The sequence below is a fragment of the Phascolarctos cinereus genome, unplaced genomic scaffold (genome assembly GCF_003287225.1).
Source record: "Phascolarctos cinereus isolate Bilbo 61053 unplaced genomic scaffold, phaCin_HiC Scaffold_726;HRSCAF=1367, whole genome shotgun sequence".
Lineage (NCBI taxonomy): Eukaryota > Metazoa > Chordata > Mammalia > Diprotodontia > Phascolarctidae > Phascolarctos > Phascolarctos cinereus.
Window position 1 is genome coordinate 169,044,355 of NW_027556098.1, and position 16,587 is coordinate 169,060,941.

Consider the following 16,587-nt stretch of genomic DNA (forward strand, 5'->3'; position numbering starts at 1 on the left):
TTATCTCACAATACCGATACTAGGTCAGTATCCCAAAGATAATTTTTTAAAAAGGAAGAAGGACCTATAAGCACAAAAATTTATAGCAGTTCTAATGGTGGCAAAGATGTGGAAACTGAGGGGATTCTAATCAACTGGGGAATGGCTAACCAAGGTGTGGTATGTGATTATGATGGAATACAATTGTGCTATCAGAAATGATGAGCAGGTTGCTCTCAGAAAAAACTTGGAAAGGTGTATATGAACTGATGCAAAGTGAAGTACTAGGAGAAGAGTTCACACAGGAACAGTAATATTGTATGATGATCAGCTGTGAATGACTTAGTTATTCTCAGCAATACAATGATCCAAGACAATTCCTAAGAACTTATGATGAAAAATGCTATCCATCTCCAGAGAAAGAAGTGATGAAATCTGAAAGCAGATCAATGTAAACTTTTTTTTTACTTTACTTTTTTTTGAGGGGGAGGGTCTGGGTTTTTCATGACATGACTTATATGGAAATATCTTTTGCATGACTGCACATGTATAATCTATGTCAATTTGCTTGCCTTCTAAATGAAGGGGGCAGGGAGAGAAGGAGATAGAAAATTTGAACTCAGAGTTTTAAGAAATGAATGTTTAAAATATTTTATGTGTAATTGGCAAAAATAAAATATTTAAACTACTTTAAAAATATAAAATAAATTTTCATTTTAAGAATCTAGGGAAGTTATGTGGCATAGTAGTTGAGTGCCAGAACTGGAGTCAGGAAAATTCATCTTCCTGAGTTCAAATCTGGCCTCTGATATTAACTAGCTGTGTGACCCTGGTAAGTCACTTAACCTTATTTGCCTCAGTTTCCTTATCTGTAAAATGAGCTGGAGAAGAAAATGGCAAACCACTGCAGTATTTTTCCCAAGAAAACTCCAAATGGGGTCACAAAGAGTCAAACATGACTGAAATGATTGAACAAAACATATTAAGAATCACAAGAAATATCCACATACTCCAATATGGACCTGTGATCTCAGTAGGATAGGTCATCTCTCCAAGGAAGAAAATCACAACCTAGCCACATTGGCTCATCCAGTGAGACTCTTGACCATGTTCTTGCATAAATCCATTGGGCTTCCACACAACTTCTGGTAACGCAGGAAACATCCACAATCATTCCAAAAATAAATGCATATATATGAGAGGTAATTTAACAAAATGGATAGAGAGATGGCTACAATCAGAAAGATTCATGGCCCATTTTGGAGATATCCCCATTGTATGACCCAGGACAAGTGACTGAATTTTTCAACAACCCAGGAGATTCTGTAAAACTATAAATTGCATGAAGACAACTAGGTAACTTAATGGAAAGAGCACTGGACCTGGGGTCAGAAAGACCTGAGTTTAAATCTGTCCTCAGACACTTTCTAGCTGTGTCACCCTGGGAGAGGCACTTAACTTTTGTTTGCCTTAATCCACTGGAGAAGCAAATGGCAAACCACTCCAGTATCTTTGTCAAAAACAAAACAAACAAACAAACAAAAAAACCCAAGCACAGTATTGCTTGTGGGGTCACAAAGAGTTGGACATGACTGAATGACTGAATAACAGCAACAACTGATTGCAGAGCAAGCCCAGATCTTTGTTGGCAGAAAATTTCCTTCCTCAAACTCTCAATGCCAATGAAATAGCAATCAATAAAAGAGATTCTTGCTCATTTGCCACCATGACTTGTGCCAAATTCTGTTGTAGGTAAATAAACATTAAAACAACAATGCTTAGTAGTCATATGAATTCTTGGGATACTTTGCAATCATTGTGAGAAATAGGAACGTATAAAGTATAAAATGGACATGCCAGCACAACTTCAGGGATTACTATTGATGTGACCTGTCCCAATCTTTGCACATCTATTCTCAGAGATCCATCTGGCATTTTTGGTCCACATTAGAGAACCACTGGCTTATAGAAGACAAGTTTAGCTTATGATAATGACATTTAATGAACTACCCTCTAAATAAAGGGGCAACATGTCATAGCTGATAGAGAGCTAGCCTCAGAGACAGCATGAAATGGGTTCAAACCTGACCTCTGACAAATTATAGCCGCATGATCTTGGGTAAGTCACTTAGACCAGTGTTTCCTAAACTGTGTTTGTAACCCCACATGAGATCGTGAAAAATTTGGCAACAGTAAAATGCTTCTGAACATGCAACAGCCAAAATTAATTAAAAATCAAATGAGTAATGAACCTGAGGTGTTTCTGGCAGCACTTGCCCATGTTGCATCGGGCAACTTCACTGCAGCCTTGCTTAGGAGCACAGAACACAAGCACTTGGCACCGTGCATGCCCTCAGGCCATGGAACACCAACAAACTGCTACAGAAGTATGAAAAGGAGTCACAAGTGGAAAAAGTTCAAGAAGCCCTGACTTAAACTCTTAGTGTTACAAGCAGCTGTGATATGATGAGTTGAAGGAAGGTGCTATACTTCATTGGCTGAAGGAATATCCTTCTATGGGAGTTTCTTATACCAATGAAATCACAAATCCAGTCCCTATCCTATCTTACAAATGCAACAGTCTAATTCATTTATTTTAATGTAAGGTTCTTGTGAGCATAGACTGATTTTCCTCTTTTTTCCTACCCCTAGTACTTAGCACAGTGCTTGGCACGTACATAGTAAGCACTTAATAAATTCTTATTGAGGTATTTAGTGCTGGAGTTGAATTCAGAAAGATCTGAGTTCAAATTCTGCCTGCAACACTTACCGTTTGTGTGACCGTAGGCAAGTCCTGTAAATTCTCTGAAACTCATTTTCCTCATATGCGAAATGGAGAAAATAATAGCTATAAAAATGGGGATAATAATAGCTACTTCATAGCGTTGTTGTGCAAATCAAATGAGATAATAAGAGTGCTTTTCAGACTTTTAAGCGTTATACAAATGCTAGCTGTTGCTGTTAATTAATTGATTTCTAGGCTACATACACATTCTAGGTCACATGTTCTCAAACCTATTTGAGGGAGGAGAAGGGCTTGAGGTGAAATCCTGACAAAAGACTGACATACTAACACAGAGCAAAGAGGAAGCGTCTGGTTTCTTAGGCAACATTTTAAATTATTTTTCCCTTGCAAAAGAGCTTAAGCCTAGAATGTATTACATCTAAGGTATCCAACATTCTCAGTGGTGCTTCCAGATCATGGATGGCAGTTATGAGAGGAATACAGGTCCCTAGTCCCCAAAGTAGGAGTTTTGATCTCTGGCCTATATTTGCTCAGGATCATTTCGGTATTGTATTTGATCAATGAAAAAAAAATTATTAAATATCTGCTATGTACCATGCCAATTACTGTTGGTGTTGAATTAACCTTCTAGGTAGGATTCAATAGGGAGGGAAAGGGAAAAGAAAGCATTCCCGTCCTTCTTAACCAAGGTTGTTAAACCTCCTTGGCCTACTATGTGAATAGAAACACACCTGCCTGGAAGGCAGTGTCAGATCATGTGACTGAGTCCTTTCCCAGGGAGAAAAGTTAAATTTCACTCTTTCTTTACAGGGCATAGGGTTAAATTCTTCATTACTTTAAAGTCCTAATTGTGTGATTTAAGCACATATGCTGAAGAAGATGGTGATACTTTGTGCAAACTTCCAAGAAACGTAAGATTAACCCTCATCCCTACTTGTACTGTATGTCACATGGTCACATTAAAAGATTTTATTGTTCTTCAGCTAAAGATTTTTTTGAGGCCTCTAACACTAAACTTGAATTATTCATGAGAGATCATTATTTATTCATTAGTTCCGGAGCAATCTGGCTTTCTTCAAGTACCTGCACTCTGTTGTTTCTCATAGGGAGATGTGTTAGGATACCAGCTTCATATTAGATGTGCTAAACCGAAGAGCCGCTTCCAACAGCTTAACTTAGCACTGCCACTTAAAAATAGGAAAAACTGCAGGGGAATACATAGGGAATCAAAGCTATGGCAATCCAATAGGAAATAGAGACAAGGCTTTATTTCCTGATGGATCAATAGTTCACTTGTTAGAACCTCTCTCTTAGTGTTTATATACTACCTGACTCCTGAGACCCTAAAAAGGAGATTCATCACTCAGGCAAGGGACTAGATAAATCTCTAAGGATTCTTCCACCTCTATGATTTTATGGGTCCATATGTTGTATTAGATAATCTCTAGGGTTCCTTCCGCCCTATTACTCTATTCTTCTGTGTTCTCCGAACTCTGAAAAAGAAAGAGATAATGTAGACACTCAAGACCCTCAGTTCAGAATATATCTAGAGGTTCTTAAACTGGGGGAATTCTCAGTTTGTAGCTTGAGAGTAATAGAGGAACATGAGGGAAATCTAACAAAAGGTGGAACACAGTGCTTAGGAACATTAAGAACCAGAAAATGAACCAGGAGAATGAGGGAGTGGGCAATAGAGGAAATCAGAAGGAAGATATAAGAGAGGGGGAGAAATGTTACTGGAGGCATTTAAAATTAAAATAATTGAATATATGAGAAAAATGATGACTCTGTTTGGAACTGGTAAATAGAGAGCCAAGCAAAAAGAAACAAACAAACAAGAAGATTTGGGTTCAAATAAGTTCTTGGAGGGCAAGGACAGTCTTTGGCCTCTTTATGTATCCCCAGGGCCTGGCACAGTATGTAGGAGGTGCTTAATATATGTTTATTGATTGATTGAAATTTGGTCTCTGATCACATACTGGCTGTGTGATCCTGGGCAGGTTAATTAATCCCTCAACGTTCTAGGCAGCTAAGACCATCAAGCCATAGAGATTGTATTTATGTACATTGGTAGAAGGAGTTCTAAGGAACTCCTAACAAGAATGAAATTACAGGTCCAGCCTCTACTTCAAGCCCTGGTAAGTCATATAGGTCCAGGCACATGAGGATAGGGAGGATCTGAAAGAACATTCAGTCAAGGATCTGTACTTTCATCATAGTTAAGTGATTACCTCTGCAAATATAAATCCCAACCAGCCTTAAACTTAGCATATAGGTCTCTGACAGCTTCTTAAAAGTTAGAGAGGTTAACTGACTTGTCTAGAGTTGGTAAATGTCATTGGCTACAATTTTTTTTTATGTCTTCTGGCACTCTATAAGGCCATGATGGCTCCATCACAAAACTAGTGACAACTGGATAATATTTCTGTTGGTTATAGTCTATCTATTCTAGATGAATGGGTTCCCAAAGTGGGTGATACCACCTCCTGTGGGGCACTGGAATGATCCAGGGTGGTGGTAGTAGCCTTGAGTGCAATTGGGGGTTGTTAAATAAAAATAAGGGGACAGTAAAAGCATAAGAAAAGAAGAGAAGATAAGAAAATTTTGAAAAAACCATACATATTTCATCTGTTGCATAAGAAAGTTAAAGTCATAGTAATTACATTACTTTCCAAATAAACACACAAAATGCATGTTATAACCAATCACTAGTCAAGTCTGCTGACAGGTCTTAACAAGCAAGTTTTGGCAGTGGAGCAAGTTGGGCATTGTTGGGAAGTCTAGCATGTATTGGAAAGAATATGTTCATGCAATGACTTGTTTGCAATATGATACTATACAGTTACATGATGCAATATTGTATCATCAAAATTTCAATGCAGGAAAAAACCCACAAATTTATAATAAATTATTATATTTAGGATGTCTCCCTTAAATATATATATGTATGTATGTATATTTGAAATGACACAAATTTCAAAAAAGCTGTTAAAAAGGTTAAAGAAAGTAGATTTCCAAAGTACTATTGAGTAACTTTTTTTAAAAGGGTGTAGTAAGCCAAATAATCCAAATAATTGGGATCTAGAGTATTACATTGTATTCAGGACACCGTACTTTAAAAGAGTCATTGAGAAGTAGAACATTTTCAAAGGAGAAGGACCAGTATAGTGAGGATTCAGGGGAGAAGGAAGGATGGAAGGAAGGAAAGAAGGAAGGAAGGAAGGAAGGAAGGAAGGGAAGAAGAAAAGGAGGAAGAAAAGGGAAAAGGGGGAAGGAAGAAGGACAGAAAAATGGAGCACCAGGAAAAAAAAAAGGGAAAAAAATGGTGGGATACAGGAGAATGAAACTTGCCTTTAAATATTTTGATGACTCTTACTTGGAAGGGATCTGCTTATTCTGTATAGTTCCACAGGGCAAAAGTAAGATGAATGAACTACCAACTCTAAGGGGACCAATTTAAGCTAAATAGAAGACAAAACATCATAACAACTGAAAGAAAGTAATGGAACTGAAAAAAATGTTTGTTGAATTGGATTGTTGAAGTCCTCAGAGACATGACTTAGGATTCAGAGAACCTAACTTTAAAATGCCTCTTCAGACAGTTACTTATTACATGACTTTATTCAAATCACGTCTTCCCTTAGCCTATAAAAAAAAAGTTCTAAATAGTACTTGTACTAAATAGTAAACTTGTACTAAACATATTCAGAGGCCTTGCAGCTCTAAATGCGTAAACCAAAGTATGGGTAGCACTTCCTTTTTCTCTTACGTCTCTGGATGAGAACTCTCAAAACTTTTCCTTAGTTTTGGCTTTCCTTAGCCTACCATGACAACCATTTTCTGCACCTTCAATGGTTCTAATCTTGGAAATTATTGTTTGTCATTGACCATCTTTCTCCGTTCTAGTTGGTTTAGCTCAAATAAATTTGCTAGACAACATGCACTGGCTGATACTACCCATATTGATAAAATTTCTTTCTCACCTATATTTCCATAGACTGACATTAGGACCCTTCAGCTCTGGAGGACATATGGTCCCAGAACTTAAGGCACCTTCACTGCCAGGTCTGAGTCTGGCATCAGCATGCTGCTCCTACCATGCATTCTCTTCTCATGCTGACCTTTATGGGAAACTAGGTGGTGCAATAGAGAGAGGGCTGAAATTTCAAATCCACCCTTTGACTCTTATTAGTTATGCAGCCCTAGGCAAATCATTTAACCTCTTTCTGGCTTAATTGCCTAATCTACAATATGGGACCAATAATAGCACCTACCTCCCAGTGTGGTTTTGAAGATAAAAATAAGACAAAGTACTTTTCAAACCTTAAAGTACTACATAAATGCTTGCTATCATCATCATCATCATCATCATCGTCATCATCATCATCATCATCACTATCATCATCATGATGTACTTCCTGTCCAGTTATCTGCCTGTTGCTGGTTCTTCTATTAGATATATGTTTCTAGACTTTCCTGGCCCATAGATCATTGATAGACAGGATACATACCACATATGCTGGGGAATAACAATAATGATGATGATGAAGATACACTAACATTTCCTGTTTTCTTGCTCCACTAACTCCTCTTTGCTCATTTATGCTTTGTGGTCTTCCCTGAATCAATTACTTTCAAGGCTTCAGGTTTTACAATAGCAAAAAGAAATACTTGTGTCTCATATCAAAGGTTCTCCTATATCATTAAGGGCCTTAAGTATACTTTGAGTGATTTCTTTGATTTCTGGTTCATTTTACCCATCCAGAAGATGGGTTTATTTACAAGCCAAGGAAAATGAATCATGGTTTCATCTGAGCTTATAGGAAATACCTTCCCCTTCCTATGAGTATTCTTTGCCTAAGGACCTGAATAGTCTGTTACTGAGCAGTAGGTAGTGTTCTTGGCAGACATTACCTTTCACAGTTGCTCAGTAGATGGTCCCTCAATACGGGTTTCCATGGTTCCTAGGCTGTGGTACCTTTACTCTTCTTGATGGACTTGAGTCATGGAGACATTCTGGATTGTTATGCCTGTATTCCTCCACATTTTTTCACAAAACAACTTTCAGCAGATGTTATCACTAGGCTCTTTTTTCAATAAAATGCCTTTCTGCCAAGGACAATTTCAAAATGGCAAAGAATTGTATTCAAGAACTTTTCTGTCATAGTGGTCTCACAACTTAAGTGCCAAATCATGCCATGGTACCTCCCTGCTACAATATCTCCAATTATGCTATGGTTGCTACCAATCTCCACGTTCAAAAAGGTTTTTCTTGGAGTCAGAAAAAAAAACACAAAATCTCCCTTCTTGTCATTGAAAGACTGTCAGTGTCATGGGATGGATAGGGCCAAACTGATAGTCTCATGTTACCTTTTCCTTCTGACAACAGAGGGATATATTTCCTGACTGTGTCTGCCTTTTCATGAGCCAAAGAACTTAAGACAGCATCTTAATTTCTGGCCGACTGTCTCCCGAACTCCACAAAGCCTTTTGAGTGCATTCAGGATGCTTCCCTCAACTTGTGGCCAGGGTAAGTCAGCCAATTACTACCAAGCTGAAAGAAGGGAAGATGTTCAAGCTCCTGATATATTCCTTATCCTATTTCAGATATTATTAGCTAATTTTCACTTTCTTTCTGTCCTCATCATCAGGAAAGAATCATGACAATATAGGCAACTTATAACTATTAGGATATTAAATGATCCTGTCTGTGATATAGTTCATTGTTGAAAACAGTAAAAAATATACTATAGGATCAAACTAATCTTTGTAAATAATAAAATATTTGAATCTGTTAGGCTGTTGGAGTTGCAATTTATAAGCAATATGATCATCTTTGCTTTCCTAAACTATAACCAGGGATAAAATGGAAATTAAATCTTGCCTAGGGACGTTTTTTATCTTGGTCTCCCTGTTGAAGGTACCATATTCAATTTATTGCATCCCTACATAGTTTAATTCATTCCTTTTACAAAAAAAATGATTTTCTAACTTGGAGTCATAGGTTCAAGCTTGGGTGCCTGTTGTGTTTGAATGTTTTACATGTTGTGTCTTGATGAAAATCCCTTGTTGGCTACGACCTGCTTTTAGTCCTCCTGCTTTCATTCCACTCCCTTTTTACTGTTGGCTCTGAGGAGGAGGCCCATGAGGTATGTGTGCTCAGGGAATTGTTTTCATTTCCTTAAAATATAAAAATAAAAAACAATACACACTAGAGATCTTACTAGATGATAGCATTAGTCAAAACATGAGCTCATAGCTTCACCAAAAAGCAAACAATGCATCTAATGACTGACTTAGATTCTGTTTTTACAGAAAGGATAGTGTTTGAGACTTGGATCAGATTTCTCACTAAACTGACTTATGCCACCCCAGGAGCAATCTTAGGGGAAGAATTTAGTCTCATTACCAACCACTTATGTCAGGGGGGAAATTATTATGAAAAATATGAACCTATTTCCAAAGTTCACCATTAGGCTTGAGATGTAACAGGAAGAAAACATTAGTGACTTGAAGCTCAACTTACCAATTGTTCTCTTTGGTGGGAATGAATGTAGAGACTCAAAGCATTTGTTACTCTTACAGCAAATAACTGAGGTACTGGCTTCTTGACCCCACTCGGGTACTGGTGGATGAGGGAAAGAAAAATTTCAAGTCAGATTCACAAAATGTGTTTTTTGCTCCTTTTCCTTTGTGGATAGTAGCCCTCAGGCATCAAGAGCATAAGGTATCCTGGTTCTCCTTTTCTCAGCATGAGAGTCAGAAAGGTTTTCAACAATCTCCTGTCCTTAATAGCTTTCTTTTACCCACATTTTTTTTTGTCCAAGCCCCAAAGCAGCCATTAAAAGTCACCATCATCTATCCAACTACAGAAGCAGCAGAGCAAAGGGCTGAGGAGAATTGTCAGCTGCTGGCGCAATGCCAGAGAGCCAGCACCTGGTTTTCTGCATCTACTCTGTGATGAATTAGCACATGTGTCCCAAGGTCATTTCAGGTTTAGAGAATTTCTTATGACACAGCATACAGATTGGTACATTTATGTTGTATGTGTATCCCACACATACCAATATGAAGGAATACATGAATATATATTTTGTGTTCATTGGTTATGCATGCATAAGGCACAGGAATGTGCATACATGTACATCACAGAATTATGTAGCATTTTAGTATTGAAAGGGACCTCAGCAATCATCTTGGATAACCCATAAACAAAAGAAGCCCCAACTATAACATTTATACGTATAGGTATATTGGCCAAAAATTAAATCCTTGTATGTGCATATATCTCCCTACCATGTATGTATGTATTCCATGTACATGCACATACACATATTCAGCTCCAATGTCACCTCCTACATGAGGTCTTTTCTGAGCTCTCAAGCTGCTGATGCTTCCCTCTTAAACTACTTAAATTATCTTTCACATATTTCAAATGCACTTATTTTGTATATGTGTATTATGCTCATTTTTTCTATATTGTACTCAGATAGAATGTAAGCTCCTTGAAATCAGAAATGGTTTCATTTTGTCTTCATATCTCCATGCTTAGCAGTTTCTGCCACATAGTAGTCCCTTAAAATGCATGTTGATTGATTGGTATTATAAACATACAGATACAGATATGTAACTAAATAAATGTTCACACATTGCTCATGAGCACATATTTATTTTTCTATGTTATACATACATAGATAAGTAAATGGGTGATTTGAGTATACATGCATTTAATTGGGAAGGATTCATGCTCTAATACATATATGCACATTACCTACATTAATATTTTCTTCCATGCTCACACTGTCAAGGCCCTTCTGACCCAGATATTGAAATTTAAATTCATAAACCATTCATACAACCAACTATTCTTAATGGAATATGAAGAAACTTTTTGCTTCCTAAAAATAAGAAATTACTCAGGTTGGCCCCAAACTTCCTTAAATTGTCAATTTTAGTATTTTTTTTTTCCTATCACCACCAAAATTTACTGGTTTGGCAAACTGTACCTAGAAGTTATTTACCAGAAAGATTATTATTTTAACTTTATCAAGCCTGATCAAGCACCCAAGCAAAAGCCTTGATTTATTATGTTTATACCCTACCTAATTTCTATAACCCCTAATTGCTTTCCAGTTAGATGCAACAGATATCCCTGCTAAAGAACTGGAAAATCAGGAAAGAATCTAACTCTTGAGTTACACTACTTGGCAAAGATAAGTCTAGACTGCAAAGAAACTATAGTCACTCCATGGCCATTCCTGTGGTTAAGGACCACTATCTTGTAGTAAGTCCAGGGAATGCCTGGTGATCCAACATAATGTGGACACCTGAATTCCTAAGCCAGGATTATCAAGCCAAGATTTCTCTCACTTAAGAAAGCCAACATTCTTCCATTCCCATCCATACCAGTTCAACACCAGAATGGCTTCTCTGGAATTGCAACAATGGCACATCATGCAGCTGTGCCCTAATTTACTGGCATTCATTAAAATGTCAGCACCATATATAGGTTAATGTTAAATAGAATGAGAACTCCACAAGAGCCAAGTCCCCTTCTTCTGTATGCCTAAAGTATGTCTATGTATTAGATTCTAGAGTGGCATCAAGGGTGTCAATGGTGGCATGGAGCACAACTCAAAGAATTTGATTCCTTTCTGATTTTCTAAATCTCTAGCACAATATGTTCCCAAAAGCTTACCCCAGAAAAATCATGAAGTTCAACATGTTTTTTTTCCCCAATCTATAGACACTTTCTGACTCCTCAAGATCCCACACTTCCATCATCCCTGAATCATGCCAGATATGCATCTCCAATAGAGTAACCTAGCCTATGAATTCTTGAGACAACGGAAATTTTTCAGTTTTAGAAAGAACTGGTATTCTTTGTCAATGTTCTATTTTTTAATATCATTTATGTGTCTGCATCTTTAAGTCCGCTATGAAATTTGGTTGAATAAAATGTTATAAAGAAGGAAAGGAAGCCAAGGATATGAACACAAAACCAGGCACATAGTGATTTTTATAAACGATTTTTCCACAGGAAATCTGGCTAAAAAATAAATCTTTCCACTGTATTTGTCTGACAGTCTAAAAGCACTGTTACAGCTAATTGCCTAAACTCTACTGCCCTTTATAAAGAATTCCTTTTTTCCTTTCACAATTGTCAAAAAATGAAATGAACTCAGAGTCTCCATATACTGATGTTAATATCTATTAAGACAAAGAAATGTCTGGAGTTACCCTTAACATTGCATTTTTAACGTTTGCAATCCTCAAGTACTACAAAAGGCCTCAGATTTGTGGGTTTATTTAATTGTCACAGAGAAATTAGACAATTAGAATTATAGCAGGCATCCAAACTCTGGATTTTGTTGGTTTTTCTGTCTTATATTGCATATTAAGTGTCCAGAAGGGATATTTGACCTGGAGAAAAAGCAATTAGGTGGGTTCCCTAACAATGAGGCTGACTGTTTCTTTTTCCATACTTACACAGCTCTTGACCCTTTTCTACTCAATCAATCATCTGCTTTAGTTTTTTTTGTTGTTTGGGGGGGCTAGGGTGGAAGGAGAGTTGGAGGCAATAAAAAAATAGAAGGTGAAAAATAAAATTTTGGGGGGGAAAGAGATAAAAGAAATAAGTAGTGACAGTAATGAAAGGTGGACTGGGCACACGGAAGAATTTCCACTCACCAAAAGTGGAGCAGATTTATGGCCAGCAAAAAGCCAAAGCAAAATTTAATTTGTTCATTCATTCCATTGGTAGAAAATATGGCTTAGGGAATAGAGACCTGGCCTCAAAGTCAGGAAGACCTGGGTTCAAGTTATGAGTCTGACACTAGTTATATGACCTTGGCAAATCACTTGGGATGAGGAGGATAAGAGGATCCATCTCTGATTCCCAAGAAACTTTTTAAGACTAAAATTCAGAGCAGTACCAATATGAGTGGCTTGAGAGAGTTTCTTCAGCTAGAGGAAACTAAAACTGCTAAAATTTTATCTGGTCCCCCTTTCTCTCTACTCCCCAAAATCACATTTATTGAGCATCTTCTCTATGCAAGATACCATGCTACACCTTAGAGGAATATGAGTTCCTTGAAAGCAAGGATTGCTTGTTTTATTTTGCTTTTGTTTTCACTGGGTTTTTTTGTTGTTTTTGTTGTTTTGCCTTTTTATTCATATCCCTGGCACTTGCCACACTTCCTGGCAAGTAGTATGCATTTAACAAATATTTGTTGAATTGATTTTTAAAAAGACATTCTCTTTGTTACTGTGGAGCATAGTCTACCAGGGAACACACAACTTAAACTTAATTGCAATGCAAGGCCTAGGTGAAAAAAACAAACAAACAACAAAAACAGGAGAGAGTGATTACTTCTACCTGGGGTATTAGCCAAGGCTTGGTGGAGAATGTGGCATGTAAGTAATGATACTTAACCTGAGCTTTGGAGGATGAACAGGCATTACACATAAGTGGAAGAGAGGAATGTGCATTCCAGATGAGAAGAGCTACACGAGTATGGAGGTAAGAAACCACAGAGCATGTCCAGGTAACAGCAAATAGTTTAATTTTACTAGTTCAAGAGAATCCATGTCTTCTATCAGAAATTCATCTGTCTGAGGGCTGAATAAATTTAATAATAAAATAATTATGGTGATTATCAATTATCATTGCTAGTTGATCCTTGCCAGCTAGTATGCCACCTGAGGGATTCATTTGCCCAAGAGCAGCAGTATACAGGTGGTGAAACCCTCCTAGCCTGCTAGTACTATACCTGTGTGCTACATAATTATGTTTAAGTATATGCAAAAAAATTTCTAGGGTTACTTAGCGTGCGTGAAGTAAATTCATGGAAGATGAAGCTGGAAAGGTAGGTTTTAAGACAAATCATAAAGGAGTTTAAAATAATAGGTGAAAGAGTTTGGAATTTCCTTCTTTAACCCCCTTAGTCACTTTTACAGAATGGTATGTATATAAAACTGGGCAGCCTCTGAGGCAGAGATTCTTAATCTGTTTTTTATGTTATAGACCCCTCTGGCAATTTTGTGAAGCCTATAAATCCTTTCTCAGAATAATATTTTCAAAGGCATAAAATATACAGAATTTTGAAGGAAACTGATTACATTAAAATCTCTCTCTCTCTCTCGCTCTCTCTCTCTCTCTCTCTCTCTCTCTATATATATATATATATACATATATGTATATATCCACACATACATACATGTGTGTATGTGTGTACATACACATACATGTATAGATTATATATCTAGATACATATGTTATACATATATATACATATACATGTGCATCCATATATATGCATAATATAGATATAGACATATAGTTCATGAACCCTTAGATGAAGAACTTCTTATCTGAGTCTAAAGGCATGCTATTGTTTTTATTGCTTTGGTCAATCTAAAACAAAATAAGCTAAGGCCTTCATGTCCAAGGACCTGTTTTGTTTTGTTTTTCCTTTTACATATAATTTGTTGCTTGCTCCCTATATAATTTGGGCAAGTGATAGTTTCTCTGTGCTTCAGTTTTCTCATCTGTAAAATAAAAAAAAAGTTAGCTTAAATTATATTGTAGGTCCCTTCTAGCTCTAAATCCTATGACTCTAAGGCTTTATCAATCATTTTATTTTGGGAGGGAAAGGACATAAACATTAATTTTCTTTTGAAAAAAATACTCCATTGTTAGCAACAATCCATCATTTTTGGAAATTGCAAATTAAGAAACTACAACTCTAATGACTTAAAGAAAATAGGCACTATGATAACCTATCTTTGTCCCCTTAAAATGGAGTCAATGCTTTGTTTCTTGATGTGAGCAGGTGTCCCCTCCACCGCACCCACTGTGACCCCTGCCTTGCTATGAACAATTTGAAAATTCCTTTCTAGTTTCTGACTCTGTAAAAGCATGAAAAAAGAAATCTGAAATTTGGGCTGGATTATAACTGAGAATATAGATATTTAAGCTGAGTTTATAGTAGACTCTGAGTGGGGCACAATTAAAAGAAACTAGCATTAATATAATTTTAGTAATTTAAACAAACAAACATACCAGAGCCCATTTATCCAAATAAATATTTTCTTCCAAAGTAGTCATCTTAGGAGTTTATATGCTTATCCCAATGGTGCTGCCACATCTCAGAATATTTTGGAAATTTTGGCATCATCTTTATAGCCTACGGCAGGTTCTTTTGAATATCTGCATTGATGGCAAAGATTCATCCACTGAGAATGGATTTTTGGAACCAGTCAAAAGTCATTTAGAGACAAGTCTTAGGAGTAAGGTTGGGAAGAAATAACTAAGTTATTTTCGTGAGTAAAGCAGGATGATGCTTGCTGAAACTGAGATTGACCTTCTGGAGTTTTTCTCTCAGACATAAATTCCTTTTCGCATCATTCGTTCACTGTGGTTCCTAATGTTTTATACTTCAATATGCGTATAAAAAAGAAAAACGTATATGTAGTCAGAATGTGAGGGGTGGAACAAGGAAAGAGAAATTTGTGCTACATGTTATTTCTATTTCCTATCAAAAAGAAGAAAAAGGATCTGAGACAGAGTTGAGGAATAAAAAGTGTACTAGAGGGTTTTGGTGGTACCAACTGTGAGGAAGAAATAAACTTTGAATGAATGAAAAGGAGAAGACTAAGAAAGATCAATGCCTAACTTCATTTTCATTTTCCTTAAAGACCAGAGTTATCCAGAATAATAAAGTATTGAAGTTGGAAAGGTCTAAGGTATCACTTAATGCAATTTCTTACCCTGAGCAGGAATTCCCTATACAGAGGAATCTCTTACAAATGAAAATGGCAAACGAAGATAGATAAATGTATAAATAGATATCTTATCAAGAGAAGGGATCTTAGAGATAAACTACTCCAAAATCTTAATTTTGCAAGTGAGAAAACTGAGGCATAGAATTGTATAGTGGTGAGAAAAATAGAACCTACTACATCTAGTACTCTTTCAAAGATGCCACATTGCTTTCCTCCAGTTATACAGAGCTCCTAAGAGAATGGGTCTATACTTATCTATCTATTTATCAACATCCTTCAGTCTAGCCTGCTGGTTACAATGTGTGTGTGTGTGTGTGTGTGTGTGTGTGTGTGTGTATGTACACTATGAATATGAAGGGGTTAGTGGGTGGATCATACATTTTATACACAAGTCTTTTCTTTTAATATACTGTGAGTTCCTTGAGGGCAGGGAGTGTTTTGGGGTTTTTTTGTCTTTTTATCTCTAGTATGGAGCCCAGTGACTGACATAAAGTAGGTGGTTAATAAATGCTTACTGATTGATAGATCTATCAACCAAAGAATAGTTTCTTACATTAATCTAAAACCTTCTTCTCTATGCATAAACCCCTGTGTTTCTCTCTCTTCTCTCTCTCTCCTATAGCATACTTCCTATAGAGATAATTGCCTTTTATCTTGTACTGGCCCTGAGTTCAAGTCCCATTCTGCAATCAAATCATGGTGTGACTCTGAATAGGCTTCCAACTCAATTTCCTCACAGGCAAGATGAGATTAAATAACACCTAGACACCTAGATAGCACCTATCTAACAGAATCACAAGGATGCACGAGGAAAATCTTTGAAAAATTTAAAGCCCCGTAGAAATATAGGAATTGCTGGCTGTGTGTATTAGGGGTGGGTTATGAGAACACTGAATTTTTATGTAGCTTTATTTCCCTTATCACTTCAGATGGAAGGAATGAGAAATCTTTTCCAAACCCACTAACAATTTGATAATCTCAGTGCAGCAGATTCTGAAATAGGAAATGTGGTCACATCAGGTCTGGCATTATTCCTGTTTCTACTAGAAGAAAGGCGGTCCAGGGAGTTTTCATCC